Genomic DNA, 13,079 nt, shown 5'->3' with positions numbered 1-13,079 from the left:
GAGCTGTCACGGCTCCGTTTTGGATTTTGCAGAAATGTACTCGGTTACTAACCGAGTACATTTCTGCAGATTACACTAGTCCTGCACGGCTGGTTTCAAGCTTCCTGGATCGCAATTTCACCTCATTGGCATGGATTTCTCCTACAAATGGGGTGATTTGCATACAGGGATTTAGTCCGTGCAGGACTAGTGCAGGAGTGCTCGTGCACGCCCCTGCAGGCTGTTCCTGGATCGCACGGCAGACATATTTCCTGCTAGAGCTCCTGCACTAATCCTGCACACCATGCAAGACATGCAGAATCTGGGGGAATATTTTTCAAAACTGACATTTTTAAAGTATTTATTCACTCACGTATATAGGGATGCTGCTGTCCAGTACTCTGTTACATATCTTACCTTCCTCTCCATTGTTACAGTTGACAATTACTTAGTATATGCTGCTTAACAGACTGCAAATTCGCTGTTAATAATGTTTGCTGTTCTACATTTGATCTCTAAAATATATTTTATATTTTTACCTTTTGGAGTATCTCCTATCATTTTGCTTGATGAAAAGTCTCATAGCACCAACCGTTTCTTGAAAAAGGAGATAAATTATTTCATACATACACAGAAAAGCAAGTGTTTCCAATTAAAGTTGCAAATAAATCTAAAGAAATAGACCATTAATCAATGAAAAACATATATACTGTAATGGGAAACTACTAACATATCTCACACTGTATTAAATAATATTTCTGCTATCCCAAGAAAGTATAACTTGCAAATCCCATATCACATTTACTGTCATTCATTTTCTAGTGTACTGATTTACTTTATCTATTTCCACAGCAGGTATAAAGAAAATTGTAGTCAGAGAATAATACTAAAGCTAACAACTGCTGATTTGTCTAGTCAGTGCATTACTTTGGTTCCATCTCACTTTTTATCAACAGTTTGAGCCATCTCAGGAGTAGATTATTCATTTTTACAAATGTGAAAGTATTACATAGTCAGCACAGGTCTTTTGTAACAGCATATCTTATCATTTGCCCTGCTTGGTATACCCAAAAAGGATGAAAGCAAGGCTCACTTGTGACAGACCTATATCTACATAAATGACATTTTACTTTCAGACTTCATACCCTTCAGAAAATGCATGCTGATGCAAAATCCTATTAATCTGTCTACTTTCTTAAGTTAATATGAGTAATATTTAAAGTGTATCACTTTGTCCCTCACCCCCATTATTTTTGATTGTGTCAAAAGTTCTTGAGCAAAAACTGGAGATGTACTCATACAAACCAATATTTTTTCATGGAAAATCTAGAGCTTAGTTTGTCAATGCAGAGTCAGACTCATTTAATGCTTTCCTTACCAGGTTATTTATCAATTCCTCATTGCATTCTGAGAAGCTTGTAGTTGTTAAAAAATATGTGGCCCCAACAGGCTTCTCAGTGCTCTAAGGTCCCCTTTGTGAAATGTCAAACAAATCAAACAAGAAAACACAAATCTGAGGATGAAGACTAAAGTGGTTTGGAGAAACCTACTCATGATTACCCATCCTATAGTGTCTGACTTGGAGACTCAGAACACCTCTCATATACAACCAAGATTGCAACTCTGGTAATGTCATCATGTCACTGATGTAGGTGATGCCAGCGCAGGCTAAGGATGCAGTTGATGTGAAGAGGCAAAGGAAATACAAATCAAAGGGGATACTTGGAATATTGAGTCGTCTTATTATTTTAAGTTAAGAATGCAATATTTTCAGGCAAATACTGGACAGTTGATAAGTATTCCACATGGTTATGTACTGTCTGTCAATCAAGCTTCAAGTGATAAAAAATTAAAGGTTTAGCTAAAGTATTTTCTTAGTATTTAAGTAGATTGTGACGCCTCTTCAAAGAATAAATGCTTCCTATTATAAAATTGTAGTGTTACAAAAGTCTCTTACCCCAACTCTTTACACTGTTGCTGTGCAGACTAATCACTTGTACAATGTAAGCACACTCAACATATCCGATCTCAGCATTTTACACGAAGCTGCAAAAGCATTTTCTCTTCTTCGATGACTTTATTAGTTTCCCCTATGCTGCCTGTAACAGCCCACCATGACTTGTCAGCATATTTCCCAGAACACAATTGGGTTGTCAGTATCGGCTGAAAAGGAACTCATCCTGACGGTTCAATCACATTTGAGGAGTGATGCTGCTCAGCTTCATAAAACAGTTTTATAGCGGAAGTCTAAAGAAATCAAATGTGCAGCCAAAGCAGTAAAAATGAGAGGTAAGCAGTAATGGGGGAGCTTTACCTCCTTTACCCCAATAGTAAATCCACCACTGAATTTTATTATACTCGGGAAGACTTCTTTAAACTCTACTTGAAGAATGTCAAATGCTACACACAGAACACAAAAGACTTTTTGAGATGTTTGTATGAATAGTCGCAGAAGCATGAACAAGAATGTTTTATATTGGTGATTAGCTATAGATTCTTTATTTACCACGATACCAAATGATGCTGGCACTAGGCAGTGAGACAGCATTAATGCCAACACAGTAATTTTGCTGTCAGGTGGATTGAGACAGTTTATACATTACTTGACTTAGTTCTAACAAATAATGTTTTTGTGTTTAATAATGTTTATTACCATCAAGTAGCTGGCACTACAATGGGCACCTCCATAGCTTCATAGGTTCATAGGTAGATACTAAACTATCGGCCCAAGGGCCTATGTAAGCCTAGCCAAAAAGGTTCCCAGTTATTTTCCTGTGCTACTGTCGAGCAGAGATACAGAAGTGATCCCTGGGGTGTATTTCCTATTTCCCATCCACTCATCAAGATTTTTCTTGAAGAGTGCTAATGAAGAACTTTGCTTGACATAGATGGGTAGCCTGTTCTAGAGTATGGGAAGTCTCTGGGACAGGAATCTATCCCTCCAGCATGTCCTGTTTATTGTGGTGACAAGGTTTAGGTCCCTAGAGCATGTAGCTCGGAGGGATTGGGATTTCTTTAGGTGTAGCATGTCCAACAGCTCTGGGTTTGACATAGCTTTATATGTTAGGCAGAGATCACCTCGGAGTAGGTGATATGCTATGGAGTAAAGCTGGAGTTTTTTGAGGTGGTCAGTGTAGGGCATTTGTTTGAGGCCAGTAATCCTCTTTGTGAGGTACTTCTGTGACCTTTCCAGCTGCTGCAGATGTCTTGTGAGGTACATTCCAAAAGGGGCATTGTACTCTATAATGGGTCTAATGAGTGTCGAGTAGAGGGGAACAATGACCTCTTTTTTCCTGGATGAAAACCCTTTTATGATGAGGTGTGCCACGTAGAGAGACTTCCTGACTACTGTGGTGATGTGACTATCAAAGGAGAGACTACTGTCCACCTGGGTCCCAAGGTCTCTTATCACACATTCGGTGTTAAGTAGATTGTTGCCTATATGGTAGTTCATGGGTACAGAGTTTTTACCATGGCTAATGCGTATAAAAATATAACACTACCATTGTGGGAGAACCAGAATGTTCTGCCTAACCAGAATCTATATATTTGTCACATATAATTTTACAAAAGATTTTGTGATGATATATTTATGAACTGGGACCACAGAATTTTTTTGCATTTTAAGTTGATTTATCCAAATGTTTGAATTAATTTAATTGCAGTATCTGTAATAAGGCAAGAAGGGATTTGTATAGCAATATACAAAAAGAATGTGCAAACAATTATTTACACAGAACATGTATGCATCCAAGGTGCACATTTGAAGGGGCTGCATATGGACAGCTACAATGAGAAAACAGCCTAACAACAATGGTGAGTAGGTTAAACACTGAGCTAGATGCTCTGGTAAGTGACTTGGAACATAGAGAGTAGAAGACACAGATGTACTCTTTGAAAGAGGAAGTGACTTATATAGGCAGTTTGTAGGTAAGCCTTATTTCTTTGAAAGGTTAGTGGTGAACAACCAGAATTTTCAAAGTACTGTACAGATAAGATACTATAACTTAGAACAGATGGTTACATCAAATTGCTGAAATTATTAACAAATGTTGGTCTAGCTTAAGAAGCTCAATTGAATTAAGGAAAGATTTATCAGATAGACCACAATTTAAGTGAAGGAAATCTGAAACATCTGAAACAGTTATGCTATAAAGATAGTCCATGGATCGATGATAAGTATGTAACAAATAAAGGAGTAACATATTCATGTTATACTTGCTTATTCAGTAAATATGTTACACATAAGCAGCAAGCATAGACATTATGTTTACACAATATTTCACATGCCTGAATAAAAATAATATTTATCTGGCCACGTGCACCTAATGGACTTTTTTCTATGCAGACAAAACAAACTACTGTCTTAAAGATAGAATAGCAGAGCAGTGTACTGATATTAGGGATGATGCTCTGACTAAAGCTTTCACAAAGTATATCAGTGAGACATTCAGAGAACACTGTTTTATTTTTAGTGTCATTGGTAAGATGGATCCAAATCCTAGGGGTGGGGACCAGGCTGTAGAAATAAATCTACATGAGCACATAGGGATAACATTACTATGGGCTGCTAAGAGGATGAAACATTCTTTTGTGAAATGACAATTATAAATGCACTTTTGGAAAGATTGCTTTTATTGTCAGAATTGTTGAATGTCTTTGAAATTATATTCCAGTTAGTGGCTGGTCTGACTATGTGATTGTTATATAAACTTTGGTGTTCAATTAATGTGCTTTCATGCATCAAATAGTGTTGGTAAATATTTCTGTGTTTCCAGAGTTTACTTGGAATTTTTTTAAGTATGCATTGTGCTGGTATGTGCAGCATGTCACTCCATTTGACATTTCTTTTGATTATGTATTATGCATTTGGCTTGTTTTGTATTGTGATTGTATGTGCAGCATAGCACCCCATTTTCCATGTTTTTTCTTAATTCTATATTGTGTTGGTATGTACAGCATGACACTCCATTTAGTATATTGTATTATGTATTGTGCTGATATGTGCATCATGGCATTCCAGCTGGCATTTGTTTTTATTATGTATTATGCATTTGGCCTGTTCTGTATTGTGATTGTATATGCAACATAGCACCCCATTTGGCATGTTTTTTATTGTGTATCGAACTGGTATGTACAACATGGCACTCCATTTAGCCTGTTTCTTTAATTATATATTATGCTGGTGTGTGCAGCATGGCACCCCATTTGGCATGTTGTTTTTTAAATTACATATTGTGCTGGCATGTGAATCAGGGCACTCCATTTAGCTTTTTTTATTATGTATTGTGCTAGTATCTTCCACATGGCACCCCATTTGGCATTTTATTAATTATATATTGTGCTGTATCTTCAGCATGTCATTCCATTTAGTATTTTTATTGTGTTTTGTGCTGGTATGTGGAGCATGGCACTCCATTTGGCGTGTTTTTTAATTATGTATTGTGGTGGTATGTGTAGCATGGCACTCCATTTGGCATGTTTTTTTTAATTATGTATTGTGCTGGTATGTGTAGCATGGCACTACATTTGCCATGTTTTTATTACATATTGTGCTAGTATATACAGCATGGCACTCCATACTACATCATGGTGGGTAAACTGCACAGTAGTTTTTTTAGTGCTCTTTAGTACTCACCCTTAGAGTGACTGGACATAATGGTTGCATGTGGATTCTACAGTTTAAAAGAAAAAATAAATATATCTTTAGTGAGTCCCATTCCAGGGCTTCAGGACTGAAGACTTTAGCTCTGTGTGTGTGGATTGTAGTAGCTTCTTACTACAAATGTAGCAAGCTGTTGCTACAGTTTAAAAGGAAAAATAGATTTTTTTTCAAGTAAGTTCTGTCCCAGGACTTCAGAACTGAAGTGTTATTGTGCTCCTTGTGTGGACTGTAATAACCACTTGCTCCAAAAATAAAGCAAGTGCTTGCTACAGTTTAAACGAAAATAAGAGATGTGATTTGCTCCTCAGCTAGAGCTGAAGAGTTGAGAAGGGGTGCCAGATCAAGGGATGGAACCAGGCCTTAGAATAGCTAGCTACACTTCTTATTTCAACTGCCTTTATGCAGTGACTCTTAAAATGATTAAGTGAAAAAAATCTTTGGAAAGGATTGTTAACAAAAAACAACAAGAGTACAGAACTGCTGCTGCTTGACTGGAAAACTACATGCATCGCCCTTTTAGTTTCTTCCTCAATGGTTAAGGTTGACCATAAACGTGCAACCTATGCAAATAACGCTAAAACTCCTGCAGTCAGTAATGCCAAATTTGAAGATTTTAAATGGACAAATCTACTCAGACTCTGTGATGAGATATCTATATTTATTTGTAACATCGCCACACCTGACAAGTCTACTATTTATTAGTTTTACTTCCACATCAAGTGCCTACACCTGGTTGTCCATACTAGAGTTTAGTATGGACCAGCAAGCTTAAATAAACTGTATAACAAGAGGAAAAATATTCTTACATCATACAACATATCTAAAATTCCCCATATTAAAACAGTATCAAGAATATCTGTAAGGAAGTAAAAGTTGCTATCAGTGCTAGTAAAGTAAATCTGAATTTAGCTTCTGAAGCCAAGGATAATTAGGACCTTCTTTATTTACATTTAGAAAATAAGAAATAATGCCCAACAGTGTTGTGAACTTATCTAAAATGGCAACACCCACTAAGACCTAGTAGACTTGGCAAATATAACAGAAGACACATTTAGTGCATTGAAACAACTATATCAATTATATACATTTCCATGTCCCTTCTACCTCTTAATATCACCAAGAAATATGCATTGAAGACTCTGTACAAATTCAAAAATACTATTTGCAATGGTCTTAGTAATTTACATGGATAACTAATAAATAGCACCAAGCATGCCTTTGTGGAATTCCACCTTAAATTGTTTAACCTGAATTTTTCTACAGGATTTTCCATGAACTATGGCAAACTGCAGTGGTGATGTCCCTACACTAGGGTGGCACTACCACTGACACAGAAAACTATAGATCCATTATTCTGACTAGACTGATTTTCAAGGCCTTCCAACACATCATATCTGACCTCATAAACTATATCAAAAACCTTTTCAGGCTTGACTCATGAGTTTGACTTTTTCAAAGGGAGATCCTGACTATTCAGTTTTGATAACTTCCTTGAGAAGGTAAAAAAGCACAAAAACAAGAAACAAATGCAACCCCAAAAGGAAAACCAATAAAATACAAAAGCACTTGTGAAGCAGTATGTCCAGTGCAAAATAAGCAATTTATTAAAAGGCTAGCTGACCTTTTAATAAATTGCTTATTTTGCATTGGACATACCGCTTCACAAGTGCTTTTGCATTTTATTGGTTTCCTTGAGAAGGTCATACAGACTGTTGACAGTGTTCATTCTGCTCAGCACTATACCTGTGGGCAACCTATGCATTTACCACTATACCTGATGCTCCTTAAATGTAGATCCATACATGAACAAAGTTAATAAAATTCCTCCACACGACTCAGCGGCTTAAAAATAATTGCTTTATTGGTAAAAGTAAGCGCTTTCGTGTTCTGGTCTGAACGCTTCCTCAGACTTTAATAAAATCACTTTAAACAACTATTACTAATACAGAGGGTAGTCATCAAAGACAACCTATAGAATGTCTAGCTTAATTATGACATCATTATTCGATGAATCCCCCCATCAAGGTGTTAACAATGTTGCAACTAGAAACTGAAGACTACTGAATGCCAAAGTCATAATGTTCAATGTCATAAAATTCAAAACAGGAAAACACTCAAGTGACTTGCAAAAAATATATATCATTTACAGTTTATGTTAAAAATCCACTAATACATAAATAACTATATCCACTTATAACAAAACATCAAATTCTAAAATGAATAGTAATAACTCCAAACCATACATACTGTATAAAACATATGCAAGATAAACCTTCTATATTAGTAGTAGTTGTTTAAAGGGATTTTATTAAAGTCTGAGGAAGCATTCGGACCATAACGTGAAAGTGCTTACTTTTGCTAATAAAGCAATTATTTTTAAGCCGCTGAGTCATGTGGAGGAATTTTATTAACTTTGTTCCTGTTGGATTATACACTTGTTCCTCTGACTTGAGGCCCAGTTGGTCTGATTTGCTGTTTAGTAGATCCATACATGGTGAGGTAGATGGCCAACTAGCTTAATGATATGACCCACACAGTTAAGCTGGCAGGTGCTTTCTCAGGAAGTATGAAGGTAACTTCTTGTTCGATCTCCCACCCAGGACTCAGGACCTTTGGTTAACTAAGTTTGGAGATGGTTGCAAATGGAGGTTTACTGTTAAATATCCATCGATACTATTCATTACATCAGGAACATATCCTAATAATCAAGTGGTGTATTAAAAAATAGCTAAAATTAAATGTGAGAAAGTGTAGTACTGCTACATGTAAGTAACTCTGTCTCTCAATGCCAAATATAACCAACAGCTCACTCTAAAATAATAAAGTAGTCAAGGATCTAGGAACCTGGGTTGATAATTCCCTCACCTTCGACTTCCATGTAGCAGCATTCAACAGAAAGTCCTTCTACATAGCACAACTAATATCTAAAGGCATATCACTAAGGTTCTTAATGCATTTTTCATATATGAAATATTTGTTTACTTACATACCTTTACATCCTTGCTCTCTTTTCTCTTTGCCCTTTTATGTCACAATTAATATTTCCTGCTGCCATTACACCTGTATTAGCATTCAGAAATATTTTAATATCTTCAAATATTTATCTGTCTTTACAATTTGGGTTTATGTGAAATATATAATAATTAGTCACATTTATTTTTCTTCTAATGTTCAAATCAAGTAGTTTCAATCTTGCAGGCTTCCCAAAAATAATATTTTATTTATTTATTTATTTTACATTTGTTGACAGGGATAGTCCGACTGGATATATGTCCATTTTCAGCAGAGGCCTGGGGATAAAAGCTCTAAGATGCAAACAAATGCATAGTTTACTACATAAAACATAGAATAGGCATACAAAAATAAGGCAAAAAAACAATCCCCTGGATTCACCAATCTTCCAATCAGGACTAACTTAGTCCTGCATGGAAGTGCCCTTTTAGGAGCAGGATGGCAGCGAGACATGCATATTAATGAGGCGCACTGCCTGAGGTCCTAGGCTTACAAGGAGCGTGTACGAGTGCAGGGGGCATGTCTGAGAGCAGAGCTCTCAGAATAAACACGCCCCTGCAATGTAGAACAGCAGAAAGTGGGAAGAAATGAGCAAGATCGCTCATAGTTGTCCGCATATCCCCACCAGCAGTTCGCCATGTGTACAACAGCAACAGTACAGAAAAAGTAAATGAAGAAACCCTTTTATTTTTTTTTTTAAATCTGATTAAAGCTAACAGTAGGTGCACGGGTGTGCCCATTGCTTAGCTACAGTTAAAGCAGCTTAAAAAGCTGAAGAGGGTAACAAGGAAGATATATGCAAATGAAACAGCACAGTAATAGTGTAATGGACAGAGCATTCACCTAACGAGCAGGCATTCCCAGTTCGAGTCTCACTGCAGCACAGTCTATGTTACATGGCAAAGCATGTTATAACCAATATTTTTGTTGCAAAACCCACTAAATAACACATATTTATAAAGTAGAGTACTGCAGGAAATGCACATGTGAAGTATCAGTGTCATAATGAGTAAGGCACTAGTAAGAAGGTCTAAGCACAACTAAGCAGTAGTAAGCATATGTAAGCACTAGTAAGTGTGTTTGCATGGGGGTAAGCACTGCCTACACAGGTTAAGCAATCTGGAAGCTTACTGAGTATAAGAAACTGTAACCAGAAGTTAGCAGTGTTTAGGTCTGCACAAACACGCACACACCTGCTTACAAGTGCTTTAAAGTGCCTTAACCACTCTGTATCCAATGGCCCGTGTTCTGCCCAGCAACAAAATAAACAGCCTCTGCAAGGCTCAAACCCAGGACCCTGTACACTACAGTCACAGTAGTTAATCACTAAGCCATCACAGCCATATGTAAGACTGAGGTTTCAACAAACAAATCCTCACCATAGGAAAATCAAACTGAACATGTGAAATAAATCTATGTACAGTGTGATGTTGTATAACCTGCTACATAACATAAATATCTGAACTGGAGTACTGCAGTAAGGCCAGATGCGAGGCGTTATTGTAATAAAGTGTTGAATTCCCCAGGACCCCATACAGTGTACGCACACATGAATCACAGATACCAGACACATATATAACATGTAACAAATAATAAATCAATGTCGAAAGGAAAATATAATGCTAATTAGATATTAAACAATGCTAAGTATTGCACAGGTCAGCTTACAGGTAAGCAATGTGTAGGCCGGCTAACTAAATCTGCCTAGTGGTATGCCACTTTAAGCAATGCCAACATTAGGTAAGCAGGTGTGCCCATAGCTTAGCCTTTTCAAAACAGTCCAATTATGGGAAAGTGTGGGAACTTGGGTGTATTTAAACCCAACAGGCACCAATAATTCCCATAACTGGTTGCAGCTCCCTACTGTTGGCAGAATGGCTGGAGTTGGGGAAGGCACCCGATTTAAAGTGCAGCGCTGAGGCACCCAGGAGTCCAGATTCATGGTATGGCTCCTGGTAAAACACCATGAGGAGAGACTACTTCAGGGCTAGTACCAGGGCTCTCAGTATAAAGTGGAGGCCTAGAACAGTCTCGCCCGTGACCTCACCAGTACCACTGGTATCCCTCGGACTGGTGAGAAGGTCAGGCATCACCATGCTGACCTTAAGTAGTGGAGGGGTGATCTCTTGGACCAGTGGATCCAAGAATCCAGGCAGATGGCTCATGCCCCAGCACTAAGTACTCATTCTACTACGTAGATAATGCTTGCCTAGCTTGTGTATACTATGGATAGGTAATGGCTAAATATCACTGTATTTCTCCGAAAGCTGCAGATGAGCGGGCTGCAAACCAGTAAGCCCATGCTGCTAGGCTACAAAGGCTGCGTCACGAGGCAGGTTAGTAATATTCTTGCATGTACTGTCATAACAAATAAATATAACAGTACTAGAAAGTGTTGTACCTGTATAAAAATGTATTGTGTATGGGATGTACTGAATAAACCAGACAATATGGCAGGAAGACTGTCATACAGGTTGCATGGAAAAAAGGTGTAATATCTAGCAATTTAAAGTATAACCCCTGGAGTGCTTGTGTACGTTCTGCTTTCATATGTTGTTGTGTTGCATTCTATAAATAGTACTGTTGTATTAAGCAGTGTTACCCACACTGTTGAACGCAGTTAAAATGTGTAGGAAGTTCAGTATAACAATGTTGGAAGTCCCAAGAGATCAGTTATATAGAACAACTGAGGAAGACTTAGACAAAAACCATTGGAACGCTTTACGTCAATTCCCTGATAGCACAGTTTACTGTGATGTCAACTGTAATGTTTTTACCACACACAGCAGGACTTTGAATCCTGGGAGTGGTAGTAAGTTGTATGCATAATCATACCCCCCAAATGTACAGAGTTTGCGAGAATGTTCAGACAGAAATCTGTATGCATAATTAGACACCAAAACTTTACAGACTTTGCTAGAATGTTCAGATAGTACACTGTAAGCATAATCATAACCATTAACTGTACAGACTGTGGCAGAATGTTCAGTTAGTAAGCTGTATGCATAGTCATACCCCTCAACTGTCCTGATCTGTCCAGCATGTCCAGATAACGGGCCCAAATCTGCTGCCTGGTAATCTGTTCCCCTGACAAATAAGTGTGATGATCCAAGAAATGTAGGCAGCTTATACTGATATATAATGGATAGTCAGACCTGAACATAAAAAGAGAATGTATATGGAAACAAACCTGTCGTAGCATCTCACCCAAAGCATATGACAGCTATTCCAAAATATGTCACATTAATACGTGCATCCTGTCAAGCCTTGACCAGAGTGTGTGCAATAACCGACTGTTAGGTATGTGTATAACATCAACATGGCATCTGGGAGTATGTGTGGAATTTGTCAGGTAGTGTTAACAAAGATTTATCCCGCAGGCATAACAAGTAAGAGCTATAGACTGTAGGAACAACACAGTTCACTCATATACTTGTCTACAAGCATGACATCTGGGAGAATGTGTAGAATTTGTCAGGTAGTGTTAATGATTTTCCCAACAGCTATAACAGGTAAGAGGTGTAGACTGTAGTTACAAAACAGTTCACTCATATACTTGTCTACAAGCATGACATCTGGGAGTATGTGTAGAATTTGTCAGGTAGTGTTAACAATGATTTTCTCAACAGCTATAACAAGTAAGAGGTGTAGACTATACATAACACACAGTCCACGTATATGCTAATCTACAAACATACCATTGTTCAAAGTAAGGCCATTGGGTAGTGTAATAATACATGTAAGGGACAAATCACTGCAGTGACTAAGAAAGTTGTGAAAACTACAGGGATATATTATTTGTTAATTGATCTCTCTCTCTCACCCCTACCATATGTGCAACAATAACCCAATTACACACCTCACTGGGTACGTGTACACTCCATACTTTTGCTGGGACATATGTCCTATTGGTTTACAAATAATCACATTTGGTTCTATGCATGTGCCATGTTAAAATACCCCCATACTGGTGGCCTGTCACCATCAATGAAACCTGCATGCTGTTGTAATGGCCACTGTTGTCCCATATATGCATGTGTTCTGCTTGCTCCTCAACTGTTGTAAATCTGGTGTCGTGGGTTAATTGGAATACCTATGCATACTGTTATAACTAAACCCGAATGCTGTTGACTATTACTAACCCATATCATTCTTAAAACTGCAACACCATAGCTCGTATGGGATGGCTGGTCCCAGCAGACCAACCTGTCCCACCTCAGCTGGCCATGGCACTGGGCACCAGCATGTCTGGGGCCCAGCCTGGGACCTCCTCCTTCGTTGTCCCTGCACCACCATCGGGTGGAAATGCCGCAGGAGATGTGGCTTGTCCCCGCCTGGGAGCGGGGGTGGAGAGATACCTGTCACCTGCCATCAGGTTCGGGATGTAGTGCATAGGGAGCTCGACAAGGAGTTTCGAGACCAG

This window comes from Protopterus annectens, chromosome 4.part1 (genome assembly GCF_019279795.1).
Source record: "Protopterus annectens isolate FY-2018-M chromosome 4.part1, PAN1.0, whole genome shotgun sequence".
Classification (NCBI taxonomy): Eukaryota; Metazoa; Chordata; order Ceratodontiformes; family Protopteridae; genus Protopterus; species Protopterus annectens.
The sequence above is the reverse complement of the archived record's forward strand: the minus strand, read 5'-3'. Positions refer to the sequence as shown.